The sequence below is a fragment of the Sinocyclocheilus rhinocerous genome, unplaced genomic scaffold (genome assembly GCF_001515625.1).
Source record: "Sinocyclocheilus rhinocerous isolate Xijiao unplaced genomic scaffold, SAMN03320098_v1.1 scaffold2150, whole genome shotgun sequence".
NCBI classification, from domain to species: Eukaryota; Metazoa; Chordata; class Actinopteri; order Cypriniformes; family Cyprinidae; genus Sinocyclocheilus; species Sinocyclocheilus rhinocerous.
This window is the reverse complement of record NW_015630333.1, coordinates 38,402-49,944: the sequence shown is the minus strand read 5'-3', so window position 1 is coordinate 49,944 and position 11,543 is coordinate 38,402. Positions and strand designations below refer to the sequence as shown.

Sequence of the window (11,543 nt, the reverse complement as noted above, 5' to 3'; positions counted from 1 at the left end):
TAAACCAGCAAAGGACCAGCTTAAACCAGCAAAGGACCAGCATAAACCAGCAAAAGGACAGCATAAACCAGCAAAAGGACCAGCATAAACCAGCAAAAAACAGCAAAGGACCAGTTTAAACCAGCAAAGGACCAGCATAAACCAGCAAAGGACCAGTTTAAACCAGCATCCCAGCGTCAGAACGTACCTAACCAGCATATGCTGGTTTTTTCAACAGGGTGGTGTGTGTGTAAAGGTAGCAAGCGAGTTGGAGCAGCTCTGTTGAGCACTGAGCATGAAACGGCGTGCATCTGTTATCTGACTGTAGTGAAGAGCAGCATTTGATCAGCTCAGCCTGAACCTCAGAGGAGCTCATTAAATCAAGCACCCATCCCCCACACTTCCACACAGAGAGAACCAGAGAGCGGACAAGCAGGGAAAAGACGATAGTGAATATTGACAAACCTTCACTTCTGCTTGTAACACACACACTTGCACTCACACATAGCACATCCCATCACAACCACCAGCATTCGGCAAAACAAAGAGATTGTGAAAGAAATAATAGGACAGAAGATAGATTGTCCTTCACTAACTGTAAACAAACAACCAAACTTTAGCTAATTTCTCACAGCCTTTGCCCCGCACAGTCTAATTTAAAGACACTTTCCTTTCAAGCAAAGTCAGTTCGCTTGGCGGCCATTTTGGAAACTATTTTGAGTCATGCAAGTACACTTCCTGTAGAACTGAATGGGGGAATACTGAAATCTGCAAATTACAGATTTCTCCAGTTTTGGAGAGCAAAAGCTGAGAGCTAGTTTGAAGTTAAGACCAGGTGGTGATGTGGGTGATTGGTGATTTTATTTGAAAGGCAGGACTTACTTCACTGGAGCCATATTAGGCTTTACAGTTTTACCCATTCACTGTAATATCAGCATTCCATCTCAGATATATAACATTACAACTACAGCTGTAAAATGAAACAGCAACACTGAATATTTCTTTTCTCATGCCAGTCAAATTGTCATAATCCATGTGCATATTCACATTCACATTAGTGTCTTCTGCATTACCAAAAAAATGAAATCACATAGTCATATTCTGACTAAAAAAATTTTGGACTACTTTTTTGGCAGGTAAGTTTTTCATTTTTTTATAGCCGACTTTTTTTGTTTGTTTTTTCTACAGTGAATAGATTATTATGTTCTGATCATGGATACAAACTGAGCTTGTTTTTATTATTTAACTTGGCTTCTTAAAACTAACATTTTATAGGACATACTAGAGAGTGTGATAATGTGTGTCTGCCACCCTTGTGAAAATAAAATCACAAAGTCACAAAAATACTGCACTGACAAATACATTTAAAATATTTTAAAACAGTATGTCAGTATCTTTTACTTAAATATAGGACCAAAATCTAATTTAGGCATAGGCACAGTTATAAAAAGAGTCTTCCTTGCTTTTGTCCATTCATTGTAAAATAAATAAATACATTAAGTAATTAAAAAAAGCTTCTGACATTTATTTTGCTGCTAGACCAGATAAAGACTTAAAAATCTGTTTAGTCTTTGTACATACAGGAAAAAGCACATTTTTAGTTGGTAACCTGTACCCATTCAGCCACATTTATCAAATAAACCTAAAACTCAAATGCTGTGGTTGGTTACATGCATTTCTCAGTATGCTTCTTCCAAAGTCTTCATATGATTTTTTTTTCCCCAACAAAAGTTAATCTCTTTCTCAAAATACGCTAAAACTATCAAAACACTTCATATTCATATACTTTGATGCATGACTCACTATTTCAACTCAATTCCAAATATTAGCAAATACACAACAAGACGATTCAAGACATAATTTGAACAATTATTTAAAACAACATAGGATTTTTCTGAAGGACTGCACCCCAAGACTCACCAAAAAGCCTACGCACTGTGCCACAATTAATGTAACTTCATTCATTTAATACAAATAGGAGAGACTAGAGATTGTGAGAGGTTTTGTTTTAATGTCTGTAATTCTCAGATTTTTATTTTTATTTGCATAATGTATCTCAAACTTTGAGGGAATTCCCTACATCTATCTGCTACAAATGAGTTCTTTTGAAACGTACACCTTATTTCTAATGTCAAGCACGGAATGCTGTTATGACCGACCTCAATATCAGGTGAGTTGTAAGTGTTGGAACACTAGAATACACAGACATCAGTTTAAACCCCATGGCAGGTATTCTTCTCCCAACTCCGTCTCATTTTAGTCTAAGCATTACTATTAAACAAGACTTTTGTAATTAAACAACATTTTACTCTAAAACATCCAAAAAGTTGGAAAATTATCAAACATATACTTAAAAAAAACAAAAAAACAGTGGGCCTCATTTATGAAAATTTTGCAAATATATGAGTAAATAAAACAGACCTTCCCGAAAACTCTCTGCCAGATTCACAAACACTTTGCATACCTCAGATCTGACAGTGAAGTGTGAGTATGTGAATGAATTACAGTCAGTAACAGGGCGTGTGTGCACACTCTCACAATTAGAATAATGCCGCTCATGAATTATGTGTGAAGCTATTTGATCTTCTGGACTCCTTTCTCAGCTTCAGTATTCTGCATGAATGCAAAAAAAGATAAACTGCCCATATGATAAAAAAAAAAAAAAAATCCAATCAAATCAAGTCTTAAGCTTGCAGACAAATACTGTACTGTTACTCAGAATAATATTAATATACTCAGAATAATATACGTAACCTCACAATCCTTATCTGTGTCTAAGGTGTGAAAATGTGTGTAGAGTTTTACAAATCACTGTGTGTAATGTTTTGCAAAAAGGGTGAAGCAGACATTGTGTGTAATGTTGTGCAAATCTGTGGAGGTGTTTTGCTCATTGGAGTAGAATTTTGCAAATTGTGTGGAAATTTTTATTTTAGTGTGTAAACAATCGTAAAAAACTGTAAAAGATATCCACGAGTTCTGTTGGAGGCTTGGTTGAATGTACAAGATATGTTTTGGCATGTTTACCTACGGGATATAGGAACGTTTGGCCAACCCTTTGCTGACACATTAATGGATTCCCGAGGCATCTCATTTTATTAAGCGATATCTCCTCTCATATCCATAATGTTCTGTATATAAAGTTTCTCACTGAAAAGGGGATATCAGCATATGCTGGTAAACATAAAAGTAGCAGCGTTTAGTGCTTTTCTATTTTAGATGGATTACAATTCAGAGAACACACATTTATGCTTGACGTTTTTGACATTTTACTTTACAGACTTTACAGACTACAACTAATTTCTTAGTTGTTTTCAAGTAAGGGATAATGTATATTCAGTCAGTTGTTATCACAAAATAAACCCCAACAGGGTGATCAGGACTTGTAAGGGGTTTATTTTGCATGCAATAGCAGCCGGCTCGATGTATATTATCCCGCTTATTACACGGTTACTGGGCATATGAGTAAATTCACATGAAGTATTGATTTGAGTTGAAATATTTTATTAGCAAAGAAAAATTGTTCCTAACAAATGACTAATGACTAGTGAACAAGTTCAGACAAGACCAATGGAATTTGTGCTCTGCATTTTTCCCATCCAAGTGCACACACACAGTAGTGAACACACACACACACCCGGAGCAGTGGGCAGCCATATTGCTGCAGCGCCCGGGGAGCAGTTGGGGGTTCGGTTCTTGCTCAAGGGTCTCTTCTCAGTCGTGGTATTGAGGCTGGAAGAGAGCACTGGTTATTCACTCCCCTCACCGCCAATTCCTGCCGGTACGGTCTGACTCTCTAACCATTAGGCCACGACTGATTTAAGGCATAATGCACAGTTGTATCACTAATTACATAGCCTTTAACCACATAAATAAAGCCGAGGACATAAAAAAGATAAGGGCTTGGCTAACTAGACCAATTATTAACAATTAATGATCCCTCCCCGTTTTTCCTTATACAGTACATGTGTCTGTTTGACATTAAAATGGAACCTACTATAAAATTGAACCAAGTCTTTCTAAAGCACCTATCACTTAAATAATGATCCAGTAGCTAATATTGATTTAGTTTAATTATTATTTCTGATTTCTGATTACTGCTGTGATGGCACATAGCTATCACCTAGCTTTGTTAGATTTACTAATTTTACCAGCGAAAACCACACACAATGTCTACACTGCAAGCAGTGCATCAAAGCCCTGTTGCTCACGTAGACTGCCACTCACTTCACAATCACTATACTGCAAATATTCAATGTCATTCATGTCTGCTGGATTGAGCTGAAACCTCATATAGACCTCATATCATGACCTCCGGCAGCATCTGCAAATCAAAACGCTTGATCTGAAAGGCGCCAACTTGCAAATCCCTCCTTCTCAGGAAAGATTCAAAGGTTCTCTCAGAGACAAAAAACGGTCTACTGTAAGTGCTAAGCTCTATGTTGCTAAGCTGCTATGCTAAAGTATACCAAGGAGAAACAAAGAAGTTCTGAAAGAAGCAAATTTGGGGAGTTTGCAAACAGCAACAACGACCACAAGCTTACTGCCCCCCATCTTCTGCAACAGCTTCAGAACCTTCTCTTCAGGGATCCGGTGACCGTTGGCATTAGTGTGTATTGTCAGTATATAATCATCTCATTTTCATTAGATTTTATATAGCTGATGCCAGTTAATAACAAATAATCTATCAGTTTATTTGTTGAATTCGGAATAAGGTGTATCTTATTACCTCCAAAGGAACTACAATTTATCTTTCCATAAGATAATGTGTAACATCCATAGAAACATCCAACTCACTCACTTGCATCTATCAATCTTTTGCACTTTATCCATTCATTGTACCCATTTTGTAGTTTTAAGTTACTCTTGTCTATTCTTTTGTTAATAAAAATCCTTTTATTACACTTGTGTCTTCCTTGTGTTTATAATTCAGTAAGAGGCTCTACAAGTTAATGATATCTCTCAAATCCTTCAGATTGGTCAGACTACAGCTTACTCCAATTAATGTAATTCTCTTCCACGATTGTTCTTTACTGTCAATGTGAAATTCCTATCTGGTGCCCCGTAAAATAGTATGACCAAAACCTAATATTAATATCAATATTTAAGCCCAAGTCCATTACACTGGTGGTGCTACTTTGATCTAAGCCCACTACATTTAGTGGCGGCCCATGTGAGGCTATCTAACATTGAAATCATTACACCGGTTTGAACCGGTCCAATGACACATTACTGTACAACCTCTGCCACACGCAGGTGCTATGAAAAATACCATTTTATTTAAAGGAAATGGAAAGATTTGCATTTTAAAATGTTCTGTGTGTGACATGCTGAAGTCAGACAATTGTGGTTACACTGCAAAAATAATTTACTGTTTGGTTTCCAATGAAAATATATACACATCCTGAAATGTTTACTTTATAGGCATACAAAACAGCATACATTTTGGTGTATGTCTGTATCTGAGTCTGTATCTCATATAGAGTCTTGTAGTCTTAGGGGCCATTTATACGACAACGTTTTCAGCCCAAAACGGGAAACTTTTTATGCGTTTTGCCTGTTCGTTTACACATCAACGGTGTTTTGGGGACTGAAACGCATATTTTTGAAAACGGGTTTCAAAGTGCAAGTTTTTGAAAACGCCACCGTTTCCGTGTAAACACCCAAAACGTGAATCTTTGAAAACGGTGACGTCATGCGCATGTGTAGTACTTGTTAGGTATGTAGACATGCGCAGTACGTGCGGATTTTAAAGGCAAGCGTGAACAAACATTCACAACAATGGCGGAGTGCATGATACTATTGTTGCTGCTCAAGAGTGTGCTAACGCTTCTTCAGCAAAGTGTGGATTTACTTCACCAATATTACAACCAACAGCGGAGATGCATCATATACAACATATAATCGTCACTTCCCTACAGGTACTGTTTACTAACAAGGTGACAGCGCCAACTACTGGCCTGGCATACGTAATACAGCATTTTTGGCCGTTTTTGCGGATATGTGCAAACGCAAATCATTTTGAAAACGTTGTCGTGTATACGTGAAACTTTTTAAAAATGCAAGGGAAAAACGTTTCCGTTTTTTGACTACATCGTTGTCGTGTAAACGTAGCCTTAAGCACGGTCACATGGATATATTCATATCACATAGATGGGAAAGATGGAGTTCTGCATAAAAAATATTAGGCGTAAGCTCCATATCTGGTTATTTCGGGAAGGAAACAGGGCGAGGATGCAGTATCTACAGTCCTCCGCTGACTAGTATTTCTAAAGAGAATCTGGTGCAGGTTTTGGCGTACGTACTGAAAACTTTGGTGTGTAAGCAAAATCTGACTTTTGATTTTTAGAAAAAAATGATGTTTTATACATGAGGCCCCTGGTCTTATTGTGATGGAACAGCTAACCAATCAAAGAAAACGCTTGAAGTGGCCAAGTGTAAAAAGGCCACAGATATTTATGTTATATGCATGTATATCTGAAAGATTTTGATAACTGAATGGATCTATTTGCATCTGATGGTTCACACAATGACTCACACAAAGCTCATCAGTTTTGATCAGCAAGACGTGAATTTAGTTATTACGCAAACTGTAGACAGTTGTACTTACTCTTTTGCACACATATGCAGAAATATTTTCAGAAATCTGAATTTATTCTGAAAAAAATCATTGACAGTTGAGCCAAAGCAATAATGGCTTTGGATGATGGCTTCACACATTTCGATGATAATCAAGTGTGGGTGATCTGCTAACAACACAGGTGCTTTATAAAGTTCCAAATGTAGGTTTGGGAGGAGCCTAATCATTCTGTCCTGTCAATCATCATTACGAGCATATATAAGCAGCAGTCATTGCGCCATCCCAGCGACAATTCTTACAGCATCCCTCCACCTCCCCATCTCCTCCTCTATTTCTGTTATTCTCCCTCTATATAGTACTGCAATCGGGGGGTTATACACTGAGCTCAAGCTGAGCCTTGGGTTCGAGCCTCCGTCGAGGACAGCAAGCCAAGTTCGTGTACCATTACCCATCAGGACTGGATGGGCAGGCAAATTCGTGAATTAGGACGTTAAATAATGGCACAACGACAACAATATTGACTAGCGCAAACCTTAGTAAATTATATTGAATGATTCATTTAAATACTCTACTCCCATAAATTTTGCTTCAGAAAGGGAAACTCCTACAAGTGTACATGCCGCAAAAATAACTTTGTCCTTGCCTTTTCAGCACTAATTTTTCACTGCACATCTTTAGTCAATACTGACAGTAGTTTTTTCATGCCAAAAGAGGGTTTGTGCTGGTGCAAGCTGTTAGTAAATCTGGCCCTAAATGTCATGGTAAAGTTTACACTCATCTAAAATGTTCATGCCTCCCATTTTCTACTTTGCGTTTTCTTCTGGGTGAACCATTTTGTGATATTATAATAACAATGATACACAAATGTTAAAAAATAAATAAATAAAATGTGTTATCTCACTAGGAAAAGCTTATGTTTTATTTTTTTTTAAATACATTATGATCGAAAATTACATTTCAGCTATATAAAAGATTAATGTGTGTAATTCATAATATGAAATAAATGAGGGATTGTTAAATTCAATTTACTACATATTTGTAAAATACTACATTTTGTAAGTCTAAAAAACAGACTTAAATATTTTTTGAGCATGTTAAAATAATGCAAGTCAAAACTTTCAACCCTTCAAGTGTAAGTATATTAGGTAGGTATATATAATTTAACGCTATTTTGCTAAACACCATTACCTTTATAATGATCAGATAGATAGATAGATAGATAGATAGATAGATCTTAATTAAGCAGTGCATGCGTGGTGAGCCAAGTTTCCCCACAAAAGGCCTCTGTGTGGAGTCGTCCATTCAAACACAAGCAGCTCTAGCATCATGCCAAGTACTGAGAAATAATGGAGCAGTTTAGAGGCTCCGTCCCTGTTCACAGGCTCCCTGAGCTGGGAAAATGTTAGTGCAGCGTTCAGGAGGGGCTTTTAATTGTTTTCTCATCTCTCTTTTTCGTTGGCTTTCAAAAGGCTCAGGGCTGACAAACAGGCAATGAACGGGATTGTTTTGTGTTCCGTTGGGCACAGCCGGAGGTAAACACAACGCGCCCCTGTGTTCCCCCAGTGGCCATGGGAAGGGGGAGAAACAGACAGAGATGGAGGCCCTCCGGAAGCCGATGGAGATGGGCATAGGGTGCCATTATGAGAGCTGGCATTGTGTGTGCTGCTGAGATTCTCATGCGTGTCCGTGAAGAGAAGGCGAGGGTGATAAAGCTCTCTCGGATGAAGTAAGTAACGGCTCTGCTCTCCCACACATTCACTTATTTACATACTCAAGAGTGAAATTAATGCCCCGCGATCTCCGACAGTGCACACAAAGATACTCACAAAGCTACCTTAAAGCCCTATTAGAGACTCGAGTGGAAATGGTGGCTTTGAGGCGAGGAGAGGGTTCATGCTTCTGGGGTTGGGGAGGGGCACCGGCAGGATGGGACTGGATAGGACTGCCAACAAGTGTTGTGTCACTCACAACAATCACAATTATAAAATGATGTATGAGAACCGCTGTATTTATCCCACTTAAAATAGAGTTTATGCCACAGTAATGGCTGTACGCATGATCCTGGACTGAACAGATCTGATTTACCTAGTCCATATTTGATCATCCTGCAACCCTACATAAGATAATATGTTTGCAGAATGTGTGGATGGATATTTGATCATGAGCTTTTATAATAAAAACAAGATTGCATATAAACAAATCATTTCATTTCTGATAAAAGCATGCAGTGATTTAGTTAAACACTGTGGAATGCCACACAGATAGATATCTCGTGTCTTGGAATCCAGCTCTGAGGCTATTGTCTTGTGAGGGGAAATCCTGTGATTTTAGCACTTCAGAAGACAAGAGATCTGACAGCTAAAAGTGCAAGACACCATCTTTACTCATTGTCATGACCAAATTTATTTGAAGTCTACATAGGCTATGGAGAGACGGAGATGGGGAAGAGAGAGGGAAAAAAAGGAGTGATGAAGAGCGCAGAGAGAAAGGAGTTGGATGGCACTCTGGCAGCACAGGCGTGTTCCCAGGAGGATTACTCAAGCCTAAAAACACACACATGCTCACATACACACACACACACACACACATGCTCACATACACACACACACACACACACATGCTCACATACACACACACACACACACACATGCTCACATACACACACACACACACACACATGCTCACATACACACACACACACACACACATGCTCACATACACACACACACACACACACATGCTCACATACACACACACACACACACACATGCTCACATACAGACACACACACACATACATATGCTCACACACACACACACACACACACACATGCTCACACACACATTTCTTCCTCTTCAGTAGTCTTCTGTGAGCTGACAAATGTTCAGTAATGGAAATGTGTTCAGAATGCATGTGAGTAGCCTCACAAGCCTACCTCAATTACTCAGTCTTCACCTTCATTCATTTCTCCTCTTCCCTCAGGCCATCTACCTCATGAAATGTTCTCCGCACTGTGCAATAAAGCATGTGCAATACCCAACTATCCATACTTATATGTATTATATGCATGTTATTGATTTAATATATCTTAAATCTATCCACATTCCCTTGCATAATTTTTATATAGCACATCTGAACATACAATATACTATCTACTGTCTCTTTGTCTATTGTATATTGTTTTTACATATTTATTTTTACTCACTTATTTTTATTTTGTTATCTGCCTTGTTACTTGTCTGTGCACTGGAAGCTTCTGTCACCAAGACAAATTCCTTGTGTGTGTAAGCACACTTGGCAATAAAGCTCTTTCTGATTCTGATTCTCTTATATGTAATAGCATATATAGCCTATTCAATACAATGAACTCCCACGTTCAAAACAGACATACATGAATTATTATTATTTATTTTTTTTCATATCCGGTTACACTTCTTTGAAGAGGAATTTACAGCATGCTCTATTTCCCTGGGGATGTACTTTACATTGATTTTGACTTAGCACACCAACCCCCAGCCTTAATTTCACCCCCATCACACCTGCCTTCACAGCTAACCTTTGACTCAAGGCTCTGATATGACATGAGTGGGGGAGGATATCACAGAAGGGTCTCCATCTGACACAGAATACTTCATAATCCACCACTGTATTTCCAAATCAAAGTATGAAACAGCCTGCAAAAATAAGCTTCCCCCTTTTTAAGCTTCAATAAAGGTCAGTTCCCAATTGTTTTAACCTGTTTGTGTAGTGTAAAGGTTTGAATAAGAATAGATTCAATGGTGCTATTACTGCAAAAACACATTTGTGCACACATTATGCATCTATGCCCGCGGATGGACACACACACACACACACGCAGTTCCCTTAACACAATGAAAGGGGGACTTGTAATTTTGCCACTCAGGAGCCTTTTGAACTCCAACAGAATGAGCATAATGGATTATCTGCATGAAGGCTCTCTCACACATCTCTTAAAATCACACATTAGTCAAGCATTCATAGCCAGACATTTAATAAATAAATACATAATAAATACTCACACCTAAGGATCCCAGATCCCACTGAAAATGTATGAAATTTCTATTTTTTTCTTTTTATTATTACTATTTTGTTGTACTATAATGCAAATAGTTGAAAGATTGATATCTCTTGATTCTCTTGAGTAAACTGCGCGTTTGATAACAGGTGAATGTATGTGAGCTTAACGCTCTTACAGCTCAAAGAAAAATTCAGTTGCTGATTTAAAAGTTTTTATCATTGTGTGCTTCAACCAGTTCATACAGTCATGCAGAAAGAAAGAGAGCAAGAGAGCAAGAAAGAAAGAAAGAAAGATCCCACGAGCAATTTCAAACACATTACATTGATCACATTAGTAAAGCTTAATGCAAGTATGAATCTATGACATATTTATATCTGTTACTATGGATCCATTGATGTGAAAACACACACGTGCAAACTAACCTAAACAGATCTCACCTGTCAAGCTGGAAGATTCAGGAACGGGTAATTGTTGGTGTTTTCTTCACCCTTTGCTCTGGTTCTTTCATGCACTTTGGTGAGATGTGACGCGTTGGTAGCGCGCGCGTTCAGCGTTCTGTTTGGATAATCCGGTGTTCCGAGCACATCTACAATCACAGTGAAGCAAGACTACCTCAGTGAGAACACAGGCGATGTTTTCACTCCTCCTGCCCCGCCTCACATCAACCATTCCTCCTATCTTCACACTCTAAAGTGGGCTACCTTTGAGTAATTCTACTCACATTCATTACATAAATTGACGTTCGCGAATTGTTTTATAATTGACATGTACCACAGTTAACTGACGTTTCATGTAAAACAGCAACCCTGACGAAAATTAATTTTGGCGTATTGATTACCATTTGTATAACCACAGTTTTACTACAAATACCATGGTTAAACTATGGGAAGTGTAGCAAAATCATGGTTATGTGTATATGGTTTAACTATAGTAACCATGTTTTTTGTT

General features: G+C 38.1%; 1 protein-coding gene across 1 annotated transcript in view; it reads right to left on the bottom strand.

Annotated features, from left to right (window-relative positions):
* slc1a2b (solute carrier family 1 member 2b) overlaps window positions 1-11,259 on the bottom strand; it is a 50,655-nt gene extending 39,396 nt beyond the window's left edge. Inside the window, exon 1 of the mRNA XM_016552325.1 lies at window positions 11,033-11,259. The gene's annotated coding sequence lies outside the window, so the exon portion shown is untranslated. The remainder of the gene's footprint in view (window positions 1-11,032) is intronic.
* Window positions 11,260-11,543: the final 284 nt, after the last annotated feature.